Source organism: Malaya genurostris, chromosome 1 (assembly GCF_030247185.1).
Source record: "Malaya genurostris strain Urasoe2022 chromosome 1, Malgen_1.1, whole genome shotgun sequence".
Taxonomy (NCBI): domain Eukaryota; kingdom Metazoa; phylum Arthropoda; class Insecta; order Diptera; family Culicidae; genus Malaya; species Malaya genurostris.
The window spans coordinates 159,421,186-159,432,739 of NC_080570.1; the positions used below are offsets into that span (position 1 = coordinate 159,421,186).

The following is an 11,554-nucleotide window of genomic DNA, read 5'->3' on the forward strand; positions in this document are numbered from 1 at the left end:
AACGAATAAACAACTGCACACGTGGTTAGAGAAGAGTGTAAACAACAGGACGCAGCCATAAAAATTGACAGATTCTGAACCATTGCGAAATGGCAGCGGGTTTTGGTTGCGTCCATACTTTCTGGACAGTCTTTAGATATCGTGAAAAAGTACGTATCATTGAAGAGACTGGTTCGTGATATTCATAACATGTCCGATGAAACCTCGTTGATAATAACGATACATCGCGAGTTCTTCTAGTGGCTCAAAGATCCAAACGGGATAGCAGTTCAAGTGCATTAATTTCACCATTCAGAATTTTCGCGACTGTTTAAGCTTGTTGAACGTTGAAAGTTGACGACCACGTTCCATTGATTCAAGATTTAGTAGCTGAAAACGATCTTGACATGGCGGTAGATTCTGCGGGTCACGTCATGGTAGATTCCTGAGAATTAATCTCTTTCCAGTTTCAGGCACCAAACTAACTGATACGGATTCCAAACTGGCGATGCAAGCTCAAGAATGGGCCGAACTAAGGTGCAATAAAGAGATTTCAAGCAATATGGATCAGTAAAGTCTCGGAATATTTTAGATATGAATCCCAGCAGTCGATTCGCTTTTTTAGTTATAGGAGTCATGTGGGAACTAAAACTCTATTTGTAGTCCAATATAATGCCGAGATCACTGATTTCATTGACTCTACGTAATGGTATACCATAACTGCTGTAACTGAAGATGAACGGATCGCTCTTCCTGTGAAATGTCATCACGGCGCATTTAGCGATGCTGATGGTCAGCTGATTTGTTCGACACCAATCCACGTAGCTATTCAATAGAGTTTGTAATCGAACGCAGTCTTCGGTCGAATTCACTACCAACTAGTGTTTGAGATCGTCAGCAAATATCAGTTTACATCCAGTACCCAAAACGGAAGCTACATCATTAAAAAAGAGTATAAAAAGCAGGGGACTCAGATTACTACCCTGTGGTACTCCTGGTTTATTGGTAAATGCGGATGATTCGCAAGAAGCCAGTTCTACACGAATGATTCCACTTCCACCCTGCGCCCTGGAATCAATTATAAGGGCACCCTTTTCAATTCTCACACCGTGATTCTGTGCCCTGAAATCATTCTTATGGCGCCCTTTCAATTTTTTTCTACATGTTATTAATTTAGCTTGAAAATAAATAATGATTTGCGCCCTCAGTAGGTATACGATTGCCTTTTCACCCTTCTAGATAACTTGAATCAGTCATTATCAAAATTTTCGAAAAACCAATTTTCTCGGTTCCTGAGAATTTGTAGTTTCATGAACTGGTTAGTCACTGACTAACTGTGACTAACCGCAACTACAGTACTGCTCTGAACTCATGACTCTAGATTTTAGGCTCTTGGTACTAGATTCTAGTTTCTAAACTCCAGAATTTACTGTTCTTCCGACGTTAGACTCTGTACTCCTGTCTCTAAGCTATAGGTTGATAATCCAACTGTTGTTTCAGAGAACAAGGACAACAAAATTCAACGCGAATGAATAACTTTCCCTTTCGGTTTTGACAACTGATTTATAATCACTACACACTTATTGAACATAACTCAAAAACGAGTGACAAGAGTGTAAATTTCGAACATTGCGTCATTTCATTATTTCTTTAAAGTTTGAGTGAATTTAACACAAAATCGTATATTTTTGTGCTCAAAATAAAACATTGCTTTTTCACACATATTTGAGAACGCGAAATCCCTGTGTTCAATTATTTTCTTACTAATTGTAAGTACAACCGAAGCGATATAAAATCATTCTTGAGTCGAATTTTCAAACGTTGAACGAATTTGAAACACTCATATTGATATAATTGAGCTCTCATTATTGATAGATGGTCGATTCTAGCTAAAATGTCAACACGTTTCAGATACTATCGAAAATTATTGAAATATTCATTTTTAGAACTGCCAAACTTGAGCCAATAGTTGTTACTGTCGTAATTGTCAGTCTCAACCCGGGGCTGCCCTTCCAGACAAGGCCTACTGAGAAGTGCAGTGCATGTCGCTTATCAAGTACTCACTGCCTAATTGCGGATTGACAGATGTTTCGCCGAAAAAAAAAACGAAAATTCCCTTCGTTTCTGGTTCAACAACAATAGCTCAGCTGTTCCGTGTTTCCTCCGTGTTACACAGTTCACCTTTTTCTTCGTGTGCTCTCCTTTTCAGCACCACACACCACCGGTTCCATCGGTATATGCAGTGTGTAATCCACACACTCTCTCGTACAACAATGTCCTTTAGTTTATGCTGTTCATTAGGTTAATATATATTTTTTTCTTTTCTTGTTGCTTCACCGTTTTCCCTTCCGTCCTATCGGATTTGGGTTTTGGGCTTTTCTCAATCAAGGTGGCAGGCAACCCCCTACAACAACCAGACTGTGTGAAGAGGGAGAAACTGTTTGTATGTATGTGTTTGTGTTTGAGTGCATTCTTTCCAGCTCCGGTCCTTCATGCCCCGTTTACACTTCTGCTGGCTGCCAGCATGCTGGTGTCAGTGTACTGCCCTCTTAGGAAAAAACGTTCAACTGTGGTCCAATGATCCAAAGTATTAGACCAACGAAGGACCACCGTTGAACGTTTTGTTCCTAAGAGGGCAGTACACTGACACCAGCATGCTGGCAGCCAGCAGAAGTGTAAACGGGGCATCACTGAAGCAAATTCTGAAAAAAAAATCAAACCAGATCATTCAGGCTGACATTGCGTTCGATAATTGTTCGGCATGGTTTGTCCTTGTTCTGAGCGAGAAGCGAGGGTATTTTTTGCAGTTGAATGCAGGAATAATATTTTTTATAAATATTTCAGTGATTCATTTCTATCTGTAATAACTCTGTCATTGAAACAGCAACGTGTTCAATATTGATATCATCAAATCAAAATATTTACGAAACCGGCCTTGCCCTAATCGGTCTACAGTCTGGTAAATTTCCGTTTTCCCACCGTCTTAGAGTTCCGAAGAGTCTCGATCGAGCCGTTGGGCAGTGATGATCGTTCCGGGTTGGCAAGAGAAAAAAAGGCAAATTAGTAATGGTTCAGTGCGAACCCATGGCACGCTTCGATTGGGGGCAGAGCTCCAACCTATCGGCTGTTTGTTCCATTTAAAATATAATGCAGCAATTCTTTTAATTTTATCTGCGATTTTAGCACCGTTTTTTTAAGGTTTGTTTTCAAAACATGGTATTCTTTATTTTCCAAGCTTTATCTAATTGCACAAGCAACGTTTATGCGAAGGACGACGTCGTTTGCATTATTTACTGCACAGCAGCAGACGAAGCACGGCAGTACTTTCGGTCTCTTCTCGAACCATTAGCCGCGCATATCACAACGTTTGCTGAACATCGCAACGCTTCGCTGATTGACATGTGGTCTGCTATCGATGTTGGTGTTGTTGTTGGTGTTTTGTGCACAACATATTCTGATCGCAGATCTCTTTTGATCCGATGTTCATGCGGTTGTGGGTCTAGGGATCCTCCATGAAATTGGATATTTTTTGGATAGATTTGGTTAACAGGATTCCGAAACATAGCGCCCAATTTATTGAGAAATGTTAAACATAGAAGAAACACTTGCTAATTGAAAAATTTAATTTAAAAGTACGCAGATTTATATAACGTCAAACGAAGAAAGCCACCAGCTCACTGCTACGTGGATCCGATTGGGCTTTTGCCTCTCGAGGCCTCATCGGGTCGTTGCGCGCGCGTTTTTTCATCTGCCATCTCCGGTTGCGCATGTATGTGCGTACGGTAGCAGTGAAAGAGAGTGAGCGCCACGCAAGAGAAAGAGAGAGATTCAAAGCTTTTCTGTCAAAGCCGGATGCGACACAGAAAGAAAGAAGTGAGTTACTTTGGAACTCACTCGGTCATGGAATAAAAATTTGCCTGTCGGTTGTTGTTTTTTTTCGGTTGCTAATTAAACGTAATTGACAAACATAAAACCCAGAGTAACTATTTATTTTTACAAATATTTTGATTTTTTTTACTAGAGTTATTTAATCGGTAGAATCAATATGCATATAAGCTTTGTGGAATACAATTTCTTGTGTCAATGGATTTGTCTCAAAACCACGTTTGGAATCACGTTAAATTACCGAAACTCTAAAATAAACTAAAACACATCCTTTCCCAAACGTCTTCCAAACTTCTCGGGATCGCACACATCCTCTCCTTTTTTGTTCTTTCGGCGGACTCAGCATTTCTGAGATACCGCAGATGTTTCGCCGAGCGGTCTGCGCTCAATTCGATGCTCTCACACAAACAGCTGCCGGCGAGCGTCCGTCTCGCTCACTCTCGCCGTTGGGTGCTGACAGGCGGTCCTTTTCGCACTGCGCCGTGTTGCGTGCGCCATCGGGGTGACGAAAGGAGCCTTTCTGCGATTCTCGACCGACGAACCGGCAGCAGAAGTGAAATGTGTTTCATCGGGAACGGACGCGTTCTGGTTTTGGTTTTGATCCTGATCAGCAGTGTTTGATCTTCGGTTTCGTTGTTCAATCCGCGCGTCGAAACAGGAAGTGTTTGATTCGTTTCGTTTCCTTCCCAAGGAACCCGGCAAGCAGGTTGCGTTCCGTCCGTTGGTAATGCGCTCCTGATTCGAACCACACCCGGAATTAGATTACTGGCCGTATTTTACTTGTGTAGTTTATTTTTTCCACTTCAAATCATTACAACAAATTGTGAAGATCAGTGTCGATAGCACAAAGAAAAGCAATCGAATTGGCAGGCAAATCGAGCCTTTTGTGAGTGAGACAGAGAGAGAATGAGCGAGTAGTATCTCGGTTCAACTAGTCAGCAGTAGCTTCTTTAAGGAATATCTGTCAGCGATCAGCATCGCCGTTGGTGTTCGACGAGTTTGCACGGTGGATTAGCACGGCTTGTCAGAGCAGAGGAAAAGATTGAAAAAAAAACAGCCTTGGATAATTTGTTACAGAAAAAGGATAAAGATACCCAGGTAATTCTTCCAGCATATCATCCGTTCTCGGGAGGTCTTTGTACAGTTTGAGAGTTTGCCGGTAGAGGTTTTGCTTCGTATTTTTTAGTTTCACTGGTAACTAGAAAAATCTGAAAAATATAGATTGAATCTGTGCTTGATTGAAATGATGAAAATTTGATACCAACTTACGACTGAAAATTTGAACTGATTATGTTCAGAGTTTAGTGCGATCTCCGAATTTGTTATTGATATGCGTGACGTCCGAACAGACTGAGGCAAGCAACTGTCACAGCTAGCGAACGTTTCCAGCCTACTAATGTTGATAATGTTTTGCTGCAGCACGTGTATTCGCACACGATCTGAACGAACTGGCTGATTAAATTGTTGTGTTTTTTCTGGTTCCAAAGTGAGGAGAAACATTTTCTACGAAAAATGAAGTTACAGAATTTGAACGCAGAAATACGTGAGAAACAACCCGCAACATCTAATAAATACAAAAACTATATTTTGATGCTCGGTTTTGTCTTCAAGCCTACGAGAAATCAGTTCTGTGGTTTGATTTTCGACGAATAGATATTTGAAAAAATTACGTCGCAGAACATCTAGAAATGATTTTTGGTTGAATAGGTAACTCCGAAGTATTGCAAAATTTCCTTTCCGGAACCTGTTTTCGACTAATTCTGTAATCTTGCGTGAAACATGGAAAACTTATTGAACATTATAGTCAAAAACACTAGGTAATATCTTCTGCATTTGTAGTGCTGTTAAGCCTTTTGTCGGTAACTTCTAGGGTCATATGGACAGAATGAATATCTTAAAAATACATCAAACTTCGTGATTTTTAAACAAACACCTTCAATCAGTTAACCGAAGAGTCTCTTTTTCCGGAAGATTGAAATTACAATATTACTTCCGAACTAAAGTCTGATTGTAATTGAGCTGAATATGGGGATAAGTACACGAGATTCTTAACCATAGCGCACAATCCTTAATATTCTTTGGTTGAAGATTATGGTTTATTTGGTACGGTCATTTCTTTAATTGATTGAAGGACAGTCAAAAACTCATCGATTTCATCAACGGGCCCAAGTCAAACCCGTTGCTATCGTTACTGTAATTAAACGGCTTACCTTTCGGTCGGAAGTAAACAGTCCCGGGTCGTGGCTGGGCCACCATTGTTATGGCTTATGTGAGGGGAAAGCATCGTTGTAATGTTCACATGTCACTTGTACTATATTCGAGTCCCGATCTGGAAGGATTCTTAAGCTGTGGACCCTCTCGCAAGTTATTTTACCTTTGAGTTAAAATTTGACAATCGCAGTTATTTTTTGTCGAGTAGTTAAATGAACTGTCAAAAATAACCATGCTTTCGAGCAGGGTTATTTTTGACAACAAAAAAATAACTGCTCGACTGTCAAATTTTAACTGAAAGTTAAAATAATTCTCGAGATAGTTCACAGCCTTACGCCGTGGACCATCTCGCGAATTATTTCAACTTTTAGTTAAAATTTGACAGTCGAGCAGTTATTTCCTATCGAGTAGTTAAATTTAACTAAAACTGCGGCCCATTTCAAAGTTTGATGGATAGAAAATTGTTTTGGTTTATTATGCGCTGAAAAAAATGATATTAAGTAATTTATCAATTGCAGTACAGCGAACGCAAGAAAAACGTTGAGATAAACTTACTTCGTGTGAAAATGTATTGAGACTTTTTTGAGAGTCATTTTCTTTGACTGAAAGTATAAACAGAAAATACACACAAGAAATTTTTACTAAATGTCTGAAATTAGGATTTTTCTTCTAGATTTTTTTCAGTGTGGGAAAATAACCCTGCTCGAAAGCATGGTTATTTTTGACAGTTCGATAATTATTTTCTGACACTGAAAAAAATGTTGCAGAAAAAAAATCTAATTTCTGCTCTTTGTTAAAAATTTCTTCTATGTAATTTCGATAAAAAAAATACCACAAAAAAGTTTCAATATATTGTCGAACGAAGTAAATTTTTCTTGAAGTTATTATTGCAAATATTGTACCACTTAAAATCATTTAAATTCAACTACTCGATAAAAATGCTCGAATGTCAAATTTTAACTAAAAGTTTAAACAACTCGCGAGTCGACCTTAATGTCATCTCGTTGCCAGTTCGAAACTTCAAAGATCTTGTCCGGTATTTCTTCGATTTTCATGCCACTGTCGTTCTCCTTTGTTTACTTCTCCTTCAATTATTACGGCATGTTTCTGTATTTTCCAAACAACTTCGTAACTGCAAATCGAAAGTTGATGGTTTCAGTCATTATTCTATGTAAATAGTTAGAGAGAGGGATTTCCGATAGGACCGTAATAATCGAAAGAGAAAGTGAGCAAAGAGAAACTGTCATTTGTACCAAGGACATTTTCTAGTGTTTGTCTTCAATTCGAGATGTATTTTGCTCAGAGTTTTTGTGTATTAAATAGTTGTCTCGAAGAGACTTGGTTCTGCTGTTATTTCACACTGTTGTTTACAGTTTAGTACTTACCTATTTTTGGTTGGTTCTACTTGGTTAAACTTCACGTCTCTGTAAGGCTTTAGGTTACTTTACACGAGTTCCCAATGTACGACGTGTGCAAGTTTGAAATGTCGTTATTTAATAAAAAATCGCTTCCAACACAATTTGTTTCTGTTTTTTTTTTAAATTGATGGGTACATCCTCGAAAGTGAGGAAGTGTTGCTGATCAAATGCGTGCTCAATCGATGAATAGAAGTGATAATTAAACGTTACCATGTCTCGAAAGTATAGCGGGTACGATTGAAGTTCCCTATCAAGCGTATAAATGATTTGTTAGATCACTTTGACTGAATGCGGACGAGCGTTGTCATGTGGTAGAATGATTTACCGTGTCTTCGAGGACACTCAATTATTGCGTTGCGCAAACCAGCGATAGCGGGCGATATTAACTGTTTCCGTTGGGCTAAAGATGCACACATAGTATTCAAATTTTCTCAAAACAATTCGGTTTTGCACTCGATTCAGATTCCAAAAACATGTCCATTTTTTATCGTCGATTTCAATTCAATACAAAAACTGCGTAAAAATAGCATTGCGTACTGATTTCTTCGCTTTTCCGTATGACATTCGTTTACTTAGTGTGGACTTTTTTTGTAGCCGGTAGGATCGCCCATTTTAGCAAAATGTACCAATGAAATCACGTAAAAAGGAAAACCCTTCACAAAAATTGCTTCAGTATTGAATTAACCCACACTGTGAGCAGTTCTGCTGCAGGGCGGATGAAGAAAGTGAAGTCTTCTGCACCTGGAGAAACGAACGATTTTTACCTTTTGAGCTACTTAGTTCGGTTTTCATTTCAAACAAGTATGGAAAGTGAAGCATGAACATAACAGAAAGAGTATACAAATTAGCATTTCCAAGGGCCATAAATAAGAGTGCTACTATCCGCAGTCATGGTCAAATTATTTAGTTCCTGACCATTTTCAGTGTCTCCACATAGAATCAAGCTAAGAGTTAATTCGTTTTACTTATTCATTAATTTGATTTTATAGAATCGAATACCAATCAGAATAAGTATCGTCACTAATACATATAACGTACAAGTTCAGTATTTGCACTTGGTGATGTACGTTAGCGCTGTGAGGAAGCACACAAACAAGTGGCAGATTTACTATATGCACCGATTTTTTTAGAATTTTTCTCGTGGAAATAATTATGAACTGTGTTGAAAGTTGGAGAAATCGTAACCTTCAGTTCTTTCCAAAATCCAAAGCATTTTACAAGGAACTAATGAGATTTTATTTGAAATGGATGGTATATTAGTAAAACAATATACCAAAATAAATGTGCATTTTAAAAGTGATTTGCCTTTTTCGACAGCAGTCTTACGTCAATCACGTTGTTATGTCATAATTAGGTGTAAGCAATGTTTGTTGTGAATTATCCGCAATCTATGCCCAAACCTATTAATCTTTATGGTTTTAATCCTTAACGTCTACCTTCAACACGATAGGAATTCCGTTTGCCAAAATCGCACCCCATACCGAAAAAATCAATAAAAAGAAAAACGTTTCCCAAAATTCTATTTCGCCTATGCCTTTATCTGGCCCTGAACAAAATCCTAATACCGGGCTCAGGTAGGAGTGAGCTCAATCGAATTCTCCGATGGCTTATTCCGTATACAGAGAAAATCGTGTTCCGAAGTTACCGTTTCATCGACCAGCCTCGCCTCGAGGCAATGTTTGTATCAAATGGATTCACGCATTTCAGTTTCACTATTCACATTTCGAACAGATCGTACCAATAGTAGAGATGGGCAAAACAGTTCATTTCAAAGAACCGTACAGTGATTCAGAGTTTTATTGACAGAACTAGTTCTCCAAAACCGTTCGTTCGTTCTTTTCATAGTTGGTTTGTTTGTGCGAAGACTAATCGAGAACTTAGTTTTGATAGGTTAAGCGAGCCAAAATAAATTTAAATCGAGATTTTGTGATGAAGATGCAATGCCAAAACATACCTCCAATCCCTGCAATGGGATGTTCTACCTCACCCGCCATACAGCCCAGATATAGCACTTTCGGATTTCTATCTGTTCCGACATTTGACGCATGACCTTGTTGGAATCGGTTCATCTCATTTGAAGACATTAAAAATGGCCTCGATTCAAGGATTGACTCGAATCTACCAACTGGGATCAGGAAATCGTCCAAATATTGTAATATCGTGTTCAGTAGTAAACGGAAATTTGTCTTTTATCAAATTTATCCTGCCCATGCGTTAGCAGTGTCTCGTAAAGTGGATCTTAGCAATTCCAATGTTGATCTTATTCGTGACTTAGTGACTTCAAAATCGAGATTTTGTGATGAAGCTTTCTTGTTGGAGAGCTATCGTTCTCGAAAAAAGAACTATTGCTCATTCATTCTTTCACAAGAACTAGTTCTTTTGAACCGTTCGCGAACTAATTGCCCATCTCTAACCAATAGTCCAGGTTTCATCCGATGTTCTATTTCTAATCTATCGCATTTAAACCTTCAGTCTTCAAAATCTGCTAATTATAATTTCTGAACAAATAACACACCAATTAATTTTTACAGATGTAGATAAAATTGTCACTGAGTAGAGTAGGTAGAGTAGCACTGAACATACATCTGTCATAATTATACTGACTTGTTCATCATTCAATACTGACATTCCGTAAATTTTTCATGTAATTCATAATTATAAGCGGCCCTTACGCGAGAATTATTATTGTCATTTTTAATGACAACTAAAGTAATGCCATTCCAAATTTGTATAAAAAATTCCTCATTACTTACCTTTACACGCTCATTAAAAATGACATTACTTTTTAGTAATGACACTTTCAATGATCGTGTAAGGGCCGCTATACAGTCGTAAGCTGTAAAATAATACTGATTGTTCGGCAAATTCTACTGAAAACTAGTAAAAATTAAAATGAAAACTCATTTTCGTAAAAAAAATCTTATGACAAGTGCTGGAAGATGGCTTAGACATACTGTCCAGTAATGAATGATACTGAAAAAAATAGCTGCTACTTATATACTTTCTGCGATCATTGTCAGTATTCCGGTTCAAGGGAACTTGCAATTTTATTAGAGTGCTGAAATGAAAACTACGTAGAAAGAACGAAGAAAATGTTTTATACAAATATTTTCACTATATAAGAAATTTGTAGGAATCAATTCGAAATGAAATTACCTATTATTCACGTCGCCAGCTTCAATTTTCTTTATTTGTCTGTTTGACAGTTGTTTTTTACCGCCAAATCAGAAAAAAAGGTTTAAAAAATTAGGAGCCAAATCTGCTGGAAGATTGTATCCAGTAGCGGCCCTTACACGAAAATTATTTTTGTCCTTTTCAATGATGACTAAGTAATGTTATTCCAAATTAGCATGGAGAACTCGTCATTACTGTACCTTACGCTTTCATTAAAATGATATTATTTCTTATGTCGTTTTCGTTTTTAAAATTGCACTACACCGGTGTAGCGAAAGCTGCACTTAAACCGTTCGTTTTTACCAATTGCACTACACCAGTGCTACACTTTTTCTGCACCGATACCACTGGTGTAGCACTCATCAAAAGTTTGGTGTAGCTCTGTGCAATGGTATCGTTTATTGTAGTCAATGGTTACTGTTTATGTTTTCGTCATTTGTGTTCGTTTATTCATGCCTCAGTGCAGCACTGCACCGGTGTAGTGCAAATTAAAAACGAAAACGCCATTAGTAATGACACTTTTAATGATCGTGTAAGGTCCACTAGTTATTCAACACGACTTTTGAGGTTATTGTCAGGGACAAGCGTCATGCTTCTCTCAAATCAAAACAACAATTAGCATTAGCTAGGCCTACTATGCTTCTGCTCTTCGAGAAACCAAAACATTTCTTTGGGAAATTTTATATCAGCTGCTCGTATTTCGTAGTCAACCAATTTTATAGCATTTTTGTTTAGAGAAAAATATTACTTTTCAAACTGTAGCTTAGCACGCATGATTTTTACGGTTTTGCTTGCGACATCCCCACCTCCGATTATTTCACATTCACATAACCCCTAAAAAACCAATCACAAGCAATCAAAACTTTAATTTTTCTATTTTTTCTTTT

The 11,554-nt window shown here is 38.0% G+C and overlaps 1 protein-coding gene and 1 long non-coding RNA gene across 5 annotated transcripts in view; one reads left to right on the plus strand and one right to left on the minus strand.

Annotated features, from left to right (window-relative positions):
• The window catches only part of LOC131426476 (RNA-binding protein MEX3B-like), a 98,465-nt gene that overhangs the window by 72,526 nt on the left and 14,385 nt on the right, over positions 1 to 11,554 (plus strand). Inside the window, exon 1 of one of the 4 annotated variants that reach the window (XM_058589239.1) lies at positions 4,825 to 4,962. The exons of the other annotated variants lie outside the window; for them this stretch is intronic. The gene's annotated coding sequence lies outside the window, so the exon portion shown is untranslated. Of the gene's footprint in view, positions 1 to 4,824; positions 4,963 to 11,554 lie in introns of those variants that run through there. 4 annotated transcript variants of the gene reach the window in all.
• Positions 4,746 to 5,294, minus strand: LOC131426479 (uncharacterized). Its single transcript, XR_009229099.1, has 3 exons — positions 5,134 to 5,294; positions 4,959 to 5,072; positions 4,746 to 4,884 (listed from the first exon to the last, which is right to left on the minus strand). It is a non-coding gene; the product is annotated as an uncharacterized LOC131426479 (long non-coding RNA).